This window comes from Hibiscus syriacus, unplaced genomic scaffold, assembly GCF_006381635.1.
Source record: "Hibiscus syriacus cultivar Baekdansim isolate YM2019G1 unplaced genomic scaffold, ASM638163v2 tig00110328_pilon, whole genome shotgun sequence".
Lineage (NCBI taxonomy): Eukaryota > Viridiplantae > Streptophyta > Magnoliopsida > Malvales > Malvaceae > Hibiscus > Hibiscus syriacus.
Window position 1 is genome coordinate 4528610 of NW_024062685.1, and position 14221 is coordinate 4542830.

Consider the following 14221-nt stretch of genomic DNA (forward strand, 5'->3'; position numbering starts at 1 on the left):
TTTTTAATTATGTTGGAATATTTGAAAATAATAAGTCTGATTTGCTTTCCATATTCAGGTATTGATAAAATTTAGTAATTATTTTTTAATAATATAATAAATTTAATTATCGTTCAAAAAAATTAATGATCATTTTGTAGTTTTTAAACATTTAATGATTGAAATGAACTTTTAAACATTGTTTAGTGACCTATGTTGTACTTATATCCTAGAGTATTTATAAGCTAAGAACCAAGTCGGTAAACGCTTTACAACTTTTCTCGATTCACTGCAAAAACTACTCTCTCCCTCTGTGAACTTCTCTTAATTTTTTCTTCTCAATATCGGGTTTTTTTTTCAATGTGTAATTTTAATTTCGAATCACTGTGCATAACAACAATCGGGTAAGCTGAACGATTCCCGCTACCGGTCGGCTAGGCAGAGGCAACAAAAGCCGGTATAGCTTGTGATGGACCCTTCCATAGTAAAGCTCCTTGAAGAAGACGAGGTTTTTCTTCTTCTACTCTGCAATAGAATTCGTAATAAGTGAAGGTTATTTAATATACTTTCCAATTTTGTTTTTAAAAACAATGTTAATAGGACGATTCTATGCATTCTGGAGCAGACGTTGAGGCTTTCCAGGCCGCGTTGAATCGAGATATTGAAGGAAACGCGTCGACTTCTCAGCAGTCGGGTTCAAGTACTGGTATGATCTTTTTTTCTTTTTTACTTTTCGTTCTTAGTTGACTTCTAATTTGCAAGACTAAGAGACTAGATTTGGTTTCATGAGTAGTATTAGTTAAGAGTGGAATTCAGTACTTTGTTTATTTAAGGGTTAGAGTTTCTTAATTGAGATTTTCATTCGCTTACCTTTGTGTTAATAATTGCAATTTGTTGGTTATGAATTGGTTCTCCTGAGAATTTCATTGAATGTTTGCTATTATTTGTTCTCGTATTGAAAAATAAAGCAGCTTTGTCTCAAGGAAGCAATCCTGCTTCCGGTCAGTCAGTTGCACAATGGTCAAACCCGGGGCAAGATGGGAATACCAACTTCCAAAATCAACAAGTCCTTCAAAGTGCACAGCAGCAACATCAGACTTCATCTGAGATTGAGCAAAAGCAACAGGGATCGGTTGTTACTGGGAGTCAGCAACAACTACAACAGCCAAATGATGTTCAGCAGGAGCATAATCGTCTACCACCGCAACAAAAACAACTCCAAGATGATAGCCAACAAGGAGTAGCTGATCAAATTCCTGCTCAGGTTTCTCAAAGGATTAGGATTCAGACTACTGAAAAAAGTCCTACCCCACATGAACCTGAGAGAAACAATAATCAAGACAATGAATCACAATATGTTAAATTACAGAAGACGAGTAATCAATCGGCCAGTGGAGCAGAGCAGCCAAATAGTCCCATGAATCGAGGAAAACAAGTTCCATTTGCTGTGTTGTTGCCTGCCTTAGTGCCCCAACTTGATAAAGACAGAGCCATGCAGCTTCATACACTGTATGGTAAACTAAAGGTGGACTTCTACTGGCTTTTTTGCTGCAACTATTGTAATTATTTAGTAATGCGCACAATATGTAGAATGGACTTTTTGTCTCTTTTCCCCCCTGATTTTTCTACTGGCTTTATCTGTTAGAAAAATGAAATTGCAAAAGACGGATTTGTCAGGCACATGAGAGATATTGTAGGAGACCAGATGCTGAGGTTGGCGGTTAACAAGTTACAAGCGCAGGTCAGCTGAAATCTCCCGTTTTATTGAAGTAAAAATTGATGCTTTAGTTGATTGCAAGTTAATTTTGAAAACAAGCTAAACATCCATATCCATACTTTCAGATAAGTTCCAATCAGTTCCCGCTACCATCCCATACTGGAGCACGGCCACCTGCTCTGCAGATGCCATCTGTTGGTGGTGCCACACAGTTTGCTGGTCCACATTCATTAGCTCAGCTGCACCAAAAGGGTCCTAATTCTCCTGCCAATTCAACTCAGGCCCCTTCTCCCGCAGTCCCCATGCAGGCTAATTCAAGTTATTTGTCTGGTGAAAACAAGGCTAAAAAATCTCAAGAGCTGGATCGCCAATCAGATTCTCGCTTTGGAATGCTGGGTAGCCAAATTTCTTCCTCTGGTTCAACCACTGTGAATCAAGAAAGAGGACGTTCATCAATTCCGGCACAAGGAATTAACAAGCAACAGCAACAACACTTGAATTTCCCACAAAATACATTTGGCATGTATGGGAGTAATAATTATCACACATATTCTGGGCCAAATGTTAATACTTCAGCTTCCACTCTAAAGCTGCAACCTCATGATTCACAAATGAGGCAAATCGCACATCATCAAAGCATGGGACCGAATCCTGTTGGAGGATCAACCCAGGCCATGAGCATGATGAGTGGGCCTAAGCTTGAGAGCCAAAACTCTAGTAATGACCCAAATAGATTGCAGGGTGCATCTCTTTCTCACTTTTCAGGTGGTTCAGTTCTTGGCAAGCCTCAACGAGTAAGGAGCTGAATCCTGGCCCTTTGTCATCAGCGGCATATGTGAAACAGGATTCTGTTGATCAAGGTGCTGATCAGCATAGACCTCATTTTTCTGCCACCCAGGGAGTGTCGACTACACTAGTAGAACAAGGAAATGCAGTTATAACTACTCCAAGAGATGAGCCTGGAGAGAAGCAATCTTCCAGAGTTGGCTTCTCAACACCTTCCATCACAACACAAATGGATTCAAACGTACCAGTATTCTCATCTTAATCTATGTTTTCCCATTGTGATAACTTGATGGATGATTCTGGAAGCTCTTGGTGATGCCTACCACTTTGTTTTAAAAGTCTGCATGAATTTTTTTGCATAAAGTATTTTCCATCTTAGAGTGATGCCTTCTTTCAATTATGAAGTGCCTATACACATGGTTGTGATGTATGATCAATTTGATGGAAAATGAATTTGTGAATCATGAGCTGTTGTGCTGACTTGTTAGATTTAGCTCTTTAGTTGCTGACTTCGCAGTAGAGTAGGCAAACTTCCAAAATCGGAGCTACATAACAGGGTCGTCTAAACATGCAATTATGTATGGCATATTCTTGATTTTGAATTCACTTTCTATTCAGTTCACTTATTTGAAATTTATATACCTCTATCAACATTTTTGAAATTTATGTAGTTTTGTGTTTTCCCCAATGAAGCTCATGCTCATGACTTTGTTTCTTTTTTCTAATTTTTGGGTTTTTTTATCAGATGGGCTCTAGAAATACATCCGTGCCTGCTGCAGCTGGGGTCAATGCAAGAAACCCACAAAAAAGGTCTTCTGTTGGACAGAAGAAACCACTGGAAGGTCTTGGTTCCTCACCAGCACCGTCAAGGTTAAATTAACTCTCTGTTGCTTGATTGCATGGAATGGTTATCAAGGATCAATTGAAAACCATTTGATTCCTTCTTGATATTAACCTATTAAATCATTTTTTTATCCATATTCAATGGGTTCCTACAGCAAGAAGCAAAAAGTGTCAGCAGCATTTTCAGATCAGAGCATTGAACAACTAAATGATGTCACTGCTGTTAGTGGAGTCAATCTCAGGGTATGATTCTTTATAGTCATCTCTGCCTGAATATAATTATTAAGTAGCTATGAAATCCCTAAAATAAAAAGTCGCATCCTTTTTATGTTTTGCACTTCTGCTATTAAATAGGAAGAAGAAGAGCAGCTATTGTCTGGCCCCAAGGATGAGAGTCGAGTTTCTGAAGCATCTAGAAGGGTTGTGCAAGAGGAAGAAGAAAGACTCTTTTTGAAGAAAACCCCTTTGCAGAAAAAATTGGCTGAAATTAGTTAATATTCTTTATACCTCCCTTGTCCTAAGTCCTTCAATGTAGTACATTTACATTCTGCTTTTCATTATAAGCAATAATCATATCTGTTTTTCTTTGTCTTCTTGCAGTGGCCAAAAGTGGTTTGAAGAATATAAGCAATGATGTGGAACGATGTTTGTCCCTGGTGAGATGCTAGCTTCTTGGCCCTTTTCTTTATATTCAGTTTATACATTTCCTCATGTATCTGAACCTCTAGAGTGTGGAGGAAAGAATGCGTGGGCTCATATGCAATTTAATCAGACTGTCGAAACAGGTCAGCCTTGATTTCTTTCAGTTAACATGAATTTTGTTTATATCTTTCTAATTTGAATGAATGTCTTGTAGCGTGTTGATGTTGAGAAGCCTAGGCACCAGACACAAATTACCTCAGATGTCCGACAGCAAATTATGATGATGAACCAGAATGCTAGGGGAGAATGGGAGAAAAAGCAGGCTGAGGCGGAGAAGCTCCGAAAACTTAATGAAGTGGGTGCTGTTTTATCTATAGTACATTAAAAACAAGGAACTGATAATGCACAGCAATGCACTGACATACATAAGATTGGGTGTGCTGTATCATTTATTCCTTAACACTGTATACGTTAAATATGTGGTTGCAGCCTGAGGCTGATACTGCTGTTGATGGTGACAAGGAGAAAGATGACACTCTAACAAAAGTAGTAAAGGTATTATCAACGAGTACTTTTCCGAACATTATATGCTTCTTAATCTTCTAAATAAGAGGAGTAACTCTGTGGTAGTGTTTAGGTAAACAAGGAGGAGGATGACAAGATGAGGACCACTGCTGCAAATTTTGCTGCACGCGCAGCTGTCGGAGGCGATGACATGCTGTCAAAATGGCAACTTATGGCTGAGCAAGCTCGCCAGAAACGTGAGGGGGGAATGGATGCAGCATCTGGTTCACAGGTAGGTAAAGATGTGAATAACAGGCCTTCATCTGCATCTGGGAAAAGTACAAAGGACAATCAAGAATCTGAGAAAAGGGGTCCGCTCAGTCCTCATGCATCTGGTAAGCTTGATTCATGGCCAGATATCTTCTCAATTTTTAATTTTATACATTTAACTGGTTAGTATGGTTGTAAGGTTCATGGTGTGTACTGTTAAATTAGATGACAGTCATGAATGTTGGTATACATCTGAGAAAATCGCAATTGGTTCTTACTATGCATTATTAATGGAACTGGTTCGAGTAAACTATACAAGCAATACATGTTAGTAAACCTGATAGCAATAAACAGTTCTATCTGTTACAGTCATTTCCTAGCATTTGAACAACTGTGTAAAGCAAATGTATTTATATGTAACTGCTCAACATATGCTTGCCTTAGAGTTTAGTGATTCTTTTTGGATTAAATCATTCCTGCACTGCTTGCTCCAAAATGTCATATATTTACTTGTGTGGATTACGTCCGTTCCAAAGTTATCACATATTTGTTTTTATTTCACTTTCTTTCAACAGGGGGAAGCAAGAAATTTGGCCGGAACCAGGGTATGATTCTCACGCCCCATACCCGAGTGGCTCGTTCTATTTCTGTTAAGGATGTGATTGCAGTTCTGGAAAGAGAGCCCCAGATGTCCAAGTCTACACTTATTTATAGCTTGTACGAAACAGCCTGCCCTGAGTCTAAAGCCGAGTGATTATAAAGCACCTTTATACATGGGCGTTTCATGTTTCCCATTAGGTATAATGGAACGTAAGATATCCATGTCTGTATCTTTAACTTTTAGTGGGAGAATATTTTATGATAATTGTAATTTTCGCCTCTTCTTTCTACATTCTTCAAAACCATGGGGAGCAGTTAATAATTGTATTGTTATCTGATATTGTTTTTCTGTAATGAATAATGTTTTAAAGCTAATGTGAAATCTCTACTTTTTCAAAATCTCATTTTAAATCTCTCCTTTGTGTTCATATTTACTTGGAACAATTTGTAAGTGCACTAGTATCATCTCATAAATAAGTGTTTAAATTATACTTCTGGTTAAATTTAGGTGTCTAAAGTTCTTTAATCAATGTAGTTGTCTAACTTCTCAAAGTTAGCATTTAAAGTGTCTAATCGTGAATGAATGTTAAAAATTCATTATCCAATCAGTGCTTGACATGTACATTATTTTTAAGATTTTTAAATTTATTTTAAAAAATAAATTAAAATCGATATATATATTATATATTAAAGAATATCAAAATTCCTAAAATTTTCAAAATCTCTTGGCTCAAATCCTTAAATCCCATATATCATTATTGAATCCATCATTGGACTCTTACATATCAACTGTCCCTTTGCTATCGCACGTTGTCGCTCAAAATTACATGTCGTCGTACATCATCCATAAATCTCGTCGCATAAAATGATTTTCTTCCATCTAACTACTGAAGTAAAAAACTTATATATGAAAATTCAAACAAAAAATCAAGGTGTTTGGCTCCTCACTGATTGTGGCGAAAGCTGATACCCCAGATTTTAACATTACTTAAAATCGGCAAGCAGGGTTTTAGGTTTAAGCAATTTGAAAGCATAAACTTGGGAATTGAGAAGTGATAAATTTTGATTAAAAATGGAGATGAGAATTGGGGGGAAACACAAGTGTCTGAACATGGTTTCTCAATGCTATAATAAATGGGAGAAGATGCACAGTTATTCAGATCAAATTTGAAAGATGGGATATGGTGGATACAGGCACGAATGCTGAAGATTTGTCGCTGTTGAGTTGATTTTTTTTATAATTAACATTTTGTTGGGGAGAGTACAAAAAAAATTTGGAAAGATGAAAATTTAAGGATCTGTTTGGTTCTAGAAAAAATTTCCTATTTCCTATTTTCATTTTCAAAAATATTTTTATTTTCAATTTTTTGAAATTTAGAAAACATGTTTGGTTAATATAAATGAAAACTTGAATACAAAACTAAAATAGTAAAATTGCATTTGGTATCCAATTTTTTAAAATATTGTTAAAAATATTGTTAAAATGATTTAAATTTGTGTAAGTTAAAATTTTTGATATCATGTTTTCTTATTTTTAAATTTCTAAAATAATTATAACAAAAATACTAAAAACATCTTTTTTTATGTTTTCCTATTTTCACTTGTTTTTATTTTCATTTTCCAGAAATAATTTTTCAATTTTACAACTAAACGTATTTTCTCCAACGGTTTCTGTTTTCTAAGAAAATGAAAATAAAAATAGTCAATATTTACTAAATCCAAACAAACCTTAAAATTTCTTTATTTTTGATAAAAAATTAAAAAATTAAAAGAGAATTATATATTTTTATTTATTGTTTGATAAACATGAAAATGAAAAAAAAAATAAAACAAAAATTGAAAAAAGTATCGATGAATTTGACTATTAAAAAATATAAATATTGAGAGGGTTGTTAGATTTTTTGACCATGAATATTTTAGTTGAACCCAAAAATTAATTATACGTATTATATAATATACATTGGGTATAAACACGGAAGAATGAACAATAATATGTATTGAAATTTTAACAACGGATTTATCAAAAAAAAGATTTTAATAATTGATGTATAATAGTTTACTCTAAATTATATAAAGTATCTTCAAATATCGAGGTACAAAGTCTTTTAAATTATATTAGTGGAACATTTTTGAGGGACTTGAAAATATTAAATTTTCAATACGCTAACCTTATTATTTATGGGTTTTCTGTTATAAACAATAAACTCAGAGCTAGACATTTTACTTTGGACAATTATAAAAAATAATTAAAACAGTAATTTTATTTATCAAATTGTATTTTTATACCTGATTTCACATAATAAATATAGATCTATAATATTTTTTATAAGTTCTTTACTAAAGTTTTATTAAAAAAATAAAAAAATTAGATTATCAGATATTGACTATTTGCAAAAGAAACTTATAAAATATTAAACAAATTAATGCACAATTATTCTAAATATTATATGAAAATTTTGAAATTTTATTGACTAAAAAATTGATGAAGAAGATCAAATTTTGATTTCATTTAACAAATTTATTTTATTTAAAAATATTATAAAAATAAAAGAAAGCGAAAAGAGTCGTGATTTGCACAAATGATCTCCTAGTAAAGGAATTGTTGTTATTTCTTGAGGATCCAGGTTTGAGCACCATAGATGCCAGAGATATGAGCCTTCAACGTTAAAAGATTAAGAGTCATCTTTGAACAAATATTGTATTGTACTTAAGTCATATTTATTTTTTTTTAAAATCATGATTTGAAAAATAAGAATAAAAAATAACATTAAAATGAAAACTCAAAAATAAAATTAAATCTATCAATATATATTATATATATCAAATTTATCTTTTCAATGTTTTATTAGTTTTGAAGCTTTTATTTGGAGGAGTTAATATTTTAAAAATAAGTTAAATTAAAATGTTTGTGATTTTTTATAATTTGAATTTATAATTTACTGATAAAATAGTGAATTTAATTGATAGATTTAATATTAAATTAAATACATATTCCTTTTGAATATTACAAATTAAAAGATTTTTTTAATTTGAATATTAGTATGATAATTATTCTTTGAATATGTCAAATTAAAAGGTATTTATTATCTATTTAACTTTAAATATTAAAGGTAATTATATCCTTTTGACTATTTCAAATTAAAATAATATCTATTTAAGTTTGAATAGTAAAATGTCTCTATATCTTTTGAATATTTCAAATTAAAAGAGATTATTATTTGTTTGAACTTGAATATTAAAAGATATCTTATTTGAGTAAATCTATCTTAGAAATCCCATGTAAACATTGTGGTAACCTACTAAGTTAAACACATAGAAAAGTTTAAATCTCACGAGCTCAAAATTAGAAAAGTTTTTCTCCATTAGTTTTCTGGTGATAGGCGAAGGCAAAGATCGTTCGTGATCTTTGCAGTTGTGCTATTGTAGTTGATCATCAAGTTGTTGTATCTTAGGAGACAAGCAACCAATAAGCTCAAGTACTTAAGGAATGGCCGAAAATCTATCTTAAAGAAATCATGTAATGACAAGCCTCAATTGTTTCTGTTCAATTGATCAATCAAAAAAAGGTGTAACATCCTAATCCCAATTGGGCCTAGGTGCCACGTTGGGCTATTGAGGCAACCACTAAATTTCAAAATATGTTCATTCTTATTTCAAAATGTATTTAATGGTACCATAATAGACATACATGATAGTTAAAAAAATACTTTTATAAATTGGAGCTTCGTGACACATAGTTTAAAACCAAAATAATACAAACTTATAGTTATAAATCTGAATACAAAAAATAAGGGTCCTACGAATACACATGCCCACTAATATAAGACAGTACTTTGGAAGAGGTGTTGGAAGTTCTGTTATGACGGTGCTCAACGAACGGCTTAAACTAATGACATGCAAATGAAAAACATCTGAACGTTGAGCTTATAAAGTACAACAGTATAATCGCTAATCTAGAACATCATTATGAGTCTCATAAACACAAGAATGCATGATCATAATCAAGTGCTACCTATTTAAGGTTCAATTGTTCTATCACTGAAGTAGATTTCTCATGCTTCCCTCAATTCTCTGCTAAGGGCCTCACCATGAGTGCACATCTAACGAGTCTCTAACCATAATGACTGTAATTGTCGTGCATTCTCTAAATACGACACATGACACACTGTTGTGCATGATCTAAATGCGATACATGACACACTATTGTGCATTATCTGAATGCGAAACATGACACACTATTATGAATTATCTGAATATGACACACTGCTAGTATTTGGTCTAAAATATCCTTGTGATACTAGTTAACTTAGGGAATTCGATAATCACATAGCATAGGTAAAATTCCCACTAAATTGATGAATGATCTTCTAGTCTCACATATCAATCAGGTAGATTATAAACAGGGACCTGATGATCACATAACATCGGTACAATTCTCGCTCAACTAAAGCATTGGCTCGATCTCACATAGTCGTCAAGACAAGCTCTAAGAATATTTGATTTACTGGAAAAATGCAATTACACATGCATGACTGAGAGCTCAAGGCCACAAAACACTGGCAATGCCTCACAAGGGCAACTGAGGTAGCTTAGCTACACACCACTAACATTGCCCTACTATTGCAACTGAGGTAGCCTTGTCACACTTTAGCATAACTCGACATACTAAAGTAAGGTCATCCTCTCACTAGCAAATATCTCGTTCGTCTTCTCAATTAAAACGTCATGCAAGAGTTTATTAGTTTGTTATACATGTTAGTCTGTTAAGTTTCTCTTTTCAGGTTATTATCACCTAAAGTTATTTTAGTCATTCCAATCTTTTAAATAAGTCTCTATGTGTTTCATAATTTTATGACAGTTATTGATTCTGTTGTTCACTGGTTGTATTACTTGCAAGCCCGATACCTGACTTGAGTTCATTACTGAGTAGCGTCACTCTAATCGTTTTCATTATGCTTTCCCTCAATTTAACCTCAAATTGAAGGACAATTGTACGTCTACCACTTTCTAACATTCTTGCACTACACACAAGTTCACTATTTCGTAATCTAATTAATTAATCATACCGCTTGTTGGTACCTCCTCTATAATGACCTTTTGTTATTAGTTACTCGCTATGTGTTCGAAAGCAGATACTTGGACGTATTTCACCTAATATTGTTACTTCGGTGGTAACTCACTTCTAAGAGTATTTCTAGGCACATTTTGTCATTTATGTCCCTCACGGGCTAAGTTCCTTAATTACATGCCGTCCTTAACTCCTATGGGCCATATCAATCTGACCATATGAAATGAGTAGTATCAATACTCTACATACAATATTGATACCCCCTAAGCCAAGTATCAATACCCCATAAGTATCGATACAAAAAAGTATATGTTTGTTAAAATTTCTCTTAGTATCGATATTGAGACCCTCAATATCGATACCAGGGCTGAAATATCGATACTGCTCCTTATAGTATCGATACTCCCTGTATAAAATGCCTAAAAATATCCCAGTTCATTTAGTATCAATATTCGAACCTAAAATTACCTTGTTTAAGCTCGAGAAACACTCAAAAGTCATCTTAAAGGTCATAGTTTGATCTCAAATCATGTGTTAAAGCTTAGGTGTTGAGTTAATCGATTGAAGGAATCGACCAAGAGGGGGTGAATTGGCCATTAAAATTTTGGTGGAAGCTTTTGCAGAAAATTGAAAGTAATTGCACAACGATTTAGAGTGGTTCGACTTTCTCAACCAAAGTCTACGTCCACTACCTTAGCTATCCACACTAAGGATTTTCCAACAAATTCACTAATTTGTTATTTCTTTTGAGGCCAAAGAGATAACCTTACAACTCCCTCAAGAATATACCCCAATTCTTGAGAACACTCTTTCTCAAAGAGAATATTACAAATTTGCAAACTTACAAGGAAATCCTCACAAGGTAGATTGTTTGCACAATTCTAGAACAAAGAAAAGAACACTAAAAATGAATAAAATTGAGTACAAGTAGTGTTCTTGAAAGAAAAATGAATATTGAATGAAAGATAGGCTTGAAATGCTCAAACTTGAGGTTTGGTGCTTTCTCTTTAATTCTCTCTTAATTCTTGATTCTTGTTGTTTCTTGTTGTTGATCAATGGCTTCTAAGCTTGTTTAAATACTCCTTCAATTGATTCTGAATGTTAGGGATGATTAGTGGAGTCAATAGAGCCGTTTAAGTGTGAAAACAATTAATAAAATCAGTTGGGAGCTTCAGTGCATCGATGCATACACAAGGTGCATCGGTGCATCAAGTGTAAAATTTAAATATTTTGACTGTTAGAACACTTAGTGCATCAGTGCACTAAGTGTGTATCGAAGCATAAAATGCATTCGATGTTTTCATTAAAACCTGAGTGCATCGATGCATGGAGAGTGCATCGATGCATAAACTGCATTCGATGTTCAATTTATTCATTGGTGCATCGATGCATGGAGAGTGCATCGATGCATAAACTGTATTCGATGTTCAATTTATTCATTGGTGCATCGATGCATGGATTGGTGCATCGGTGCATCCCTTTGAAAATTTGATTTTACGCTTGATTTCGGTTCAAAATACTTTGTGAAAATTATTTCATAAATATATTAAGTATAAAACACAATTTTACACATTTAGTAAGGTTTGAAATTGATCTTGAAAGACTTGGAGTAATAATTTGATATTCGATTAATTGAATCGAATATAGTTATAAAAATCTTTGTAAAATCTTAAAATTCATTTATACTTAGTTTGTTATATCGAAACATAAAAATATTTTCAACAATCTCCCCTTTTTTGATATAACAAAACACTTGAGTAATTTTAAGATTTGTTAAAAAATTTATTTTTGAAATCAATTTGAAAAGTTGAAAATTACTCCCCCTTACTATGATACATCTTCTCCCCCTTTTTTGTTAAATCAAAAAGACTCTAAAAAAATTTAGCCAATTTATTTAATAATAAGATTAAGCTGCTAAGATCACAATCAAAAGAGAGATTAGCCATTAGTTTCATAATCAATATTCATATCAAATGTGAAATGGTAAATTGGTCATATATGTCTAATGATGCAAAAATAAGAAAATTCAAACCAAACTAAACATATATGCATTAAGTTCTTATAGCCAAAACAACCAAAACAGTAATCCAAACATTAAATCATCCAAAATAAATAATCCAGAAACATCAAAATCAATCCAAGTTTTAAATCCAAGAAAGCATAACAAGGAAAAATCTACTCCATCGGAGGATCGGGAGGAGGAGGAAATCGTGCTTGCATCTCAAGAGAGAGAGCATCCATACGTGCAAACATCTACCGTTGAAACTCCATTTGTTGAGCTTCTAAAGTGTCTAAGCGATGATTCTCTGCTTCGCTGTTAGCAGTCAAATGGGATTCGATGGAAGAAAACCGTAGATCAAATGTCTCAAAAAATGAACGAAAATATAGTGGCACTTGATCCTCTTGTGGTGCTGGCGCATTGTCGGGATCGTCAATGTCTTGAAATAATCCTTGAAGCTCGGGATCATTATCTGCAGCTGGTGTCGGAGGAGGAAGAGGGGCACGAGAAGAGCTAGGAGCAGGAGGTGCTCGTGAAGAACTTGCTCCCGGAGTTTGCTTAGAGGGTTGATAAACCCATTGACTAGTTTCCTCGTCCTATTTCCAATCAGCTTTCTTCAACGATGTGAGATTGATTTGGTTTTAGAGAGGAATGAGATTGTCAAGAGAGACGTTAAGACCGAGTTTGAGAAAAAGGTTACTAAGAAGACATCCATAAACTAATGTTTCGTCATATTTTGAAGGAATAATGTTTATGGTATCCACTAGCTCACTAAATATAATGTGTGGCAAGTTTATTTTGTTCTTATTCTTGATACAGTGCATCCACCATAAATCCCTAATACAAAGAGTGAAGTACCTACCTCCGGATGGTCTAAACCACCAAGAGATCATCAAATGAAGAAATCGATCGTGATGAGATCGTAGAGTACTAACACTAGCATTTGGAACATAGAGATATTCCACAGTTTCTTTCTCATTATATAAACCATCGTCATCTAGCCCAAAATGTGAAGCGATAGACTCGGAGTCAATATGAATATATTGTCCAAAAAGATAGGATCTAATTCCTATAGTCCCATATTGAGTCTCGTTTTGAATACATACCGCATTAGAGTAGAAAACGCGGACTAACTAATGATAGACGATAGGTTTTAGGGAAAACAGTTTATCAAACTTCCATGTTTTGAGAATCGGAAGGTATTCGAAGTCAATATCAATCATGGCTTGAACAGAAGGAATATGTTCTTCCCTGATTCTATAAGATTGGAAGGAGTTCATATACCTATGGTAGAGTTTATCCCTACGACGCTCAGGCATATTAAAACAAGAACTTATAATATTTTGGTCATTCGGGTTTGGATTTTGAGGAGGAATGAGAGGCCGGTTTGAACGAATCGATGAAGACCCAGGGCGATTTGGGTTTGACATGATTTAGGAAACGGAATTAGAAATGTAACCTGCAATTTTGAAACACATGTATGCAAAATAATCAATCCCAAAACTCAATTGAACCTGCAATAATTCAAGGTTCTCTAAACCGAATCCTAATAGGCAAAGTTTTTGAAAACTATTTGAAAATAGCATTTAGAGATATTATAATTCATATAGTTTTTTTTTATGAAAACAATACAATTAAATCAAAAACAATGATTTTCGAAAATAGTATTTTTTATTTCAAAAATTCAAAGACAATGTTGAAAAATTGCTTGTTTTTGACGAAATTGATTGTGAAATCTAGTTTAGAAACATAATACAATCAATGCTCGATATAATGTTCATCCTAGAACTATTCAAAACTAGTTCTAAGTTCA

The 14221-nt window shown here is 33.6% G+C and overlaps 1 pseudogene; it reads left to right on the forward strand.

Annotated features, from left to right (window-relative positions):
* The first annotated feature begins 270 nt into the window (after positions 1-270).
* LOC120118517 lies at positions 271-5644 on the forward strand (annotated as a pseudogene).
* The last annotated feature ends 8577 nt before the right edge of the window (positions 5645-14221 follow it).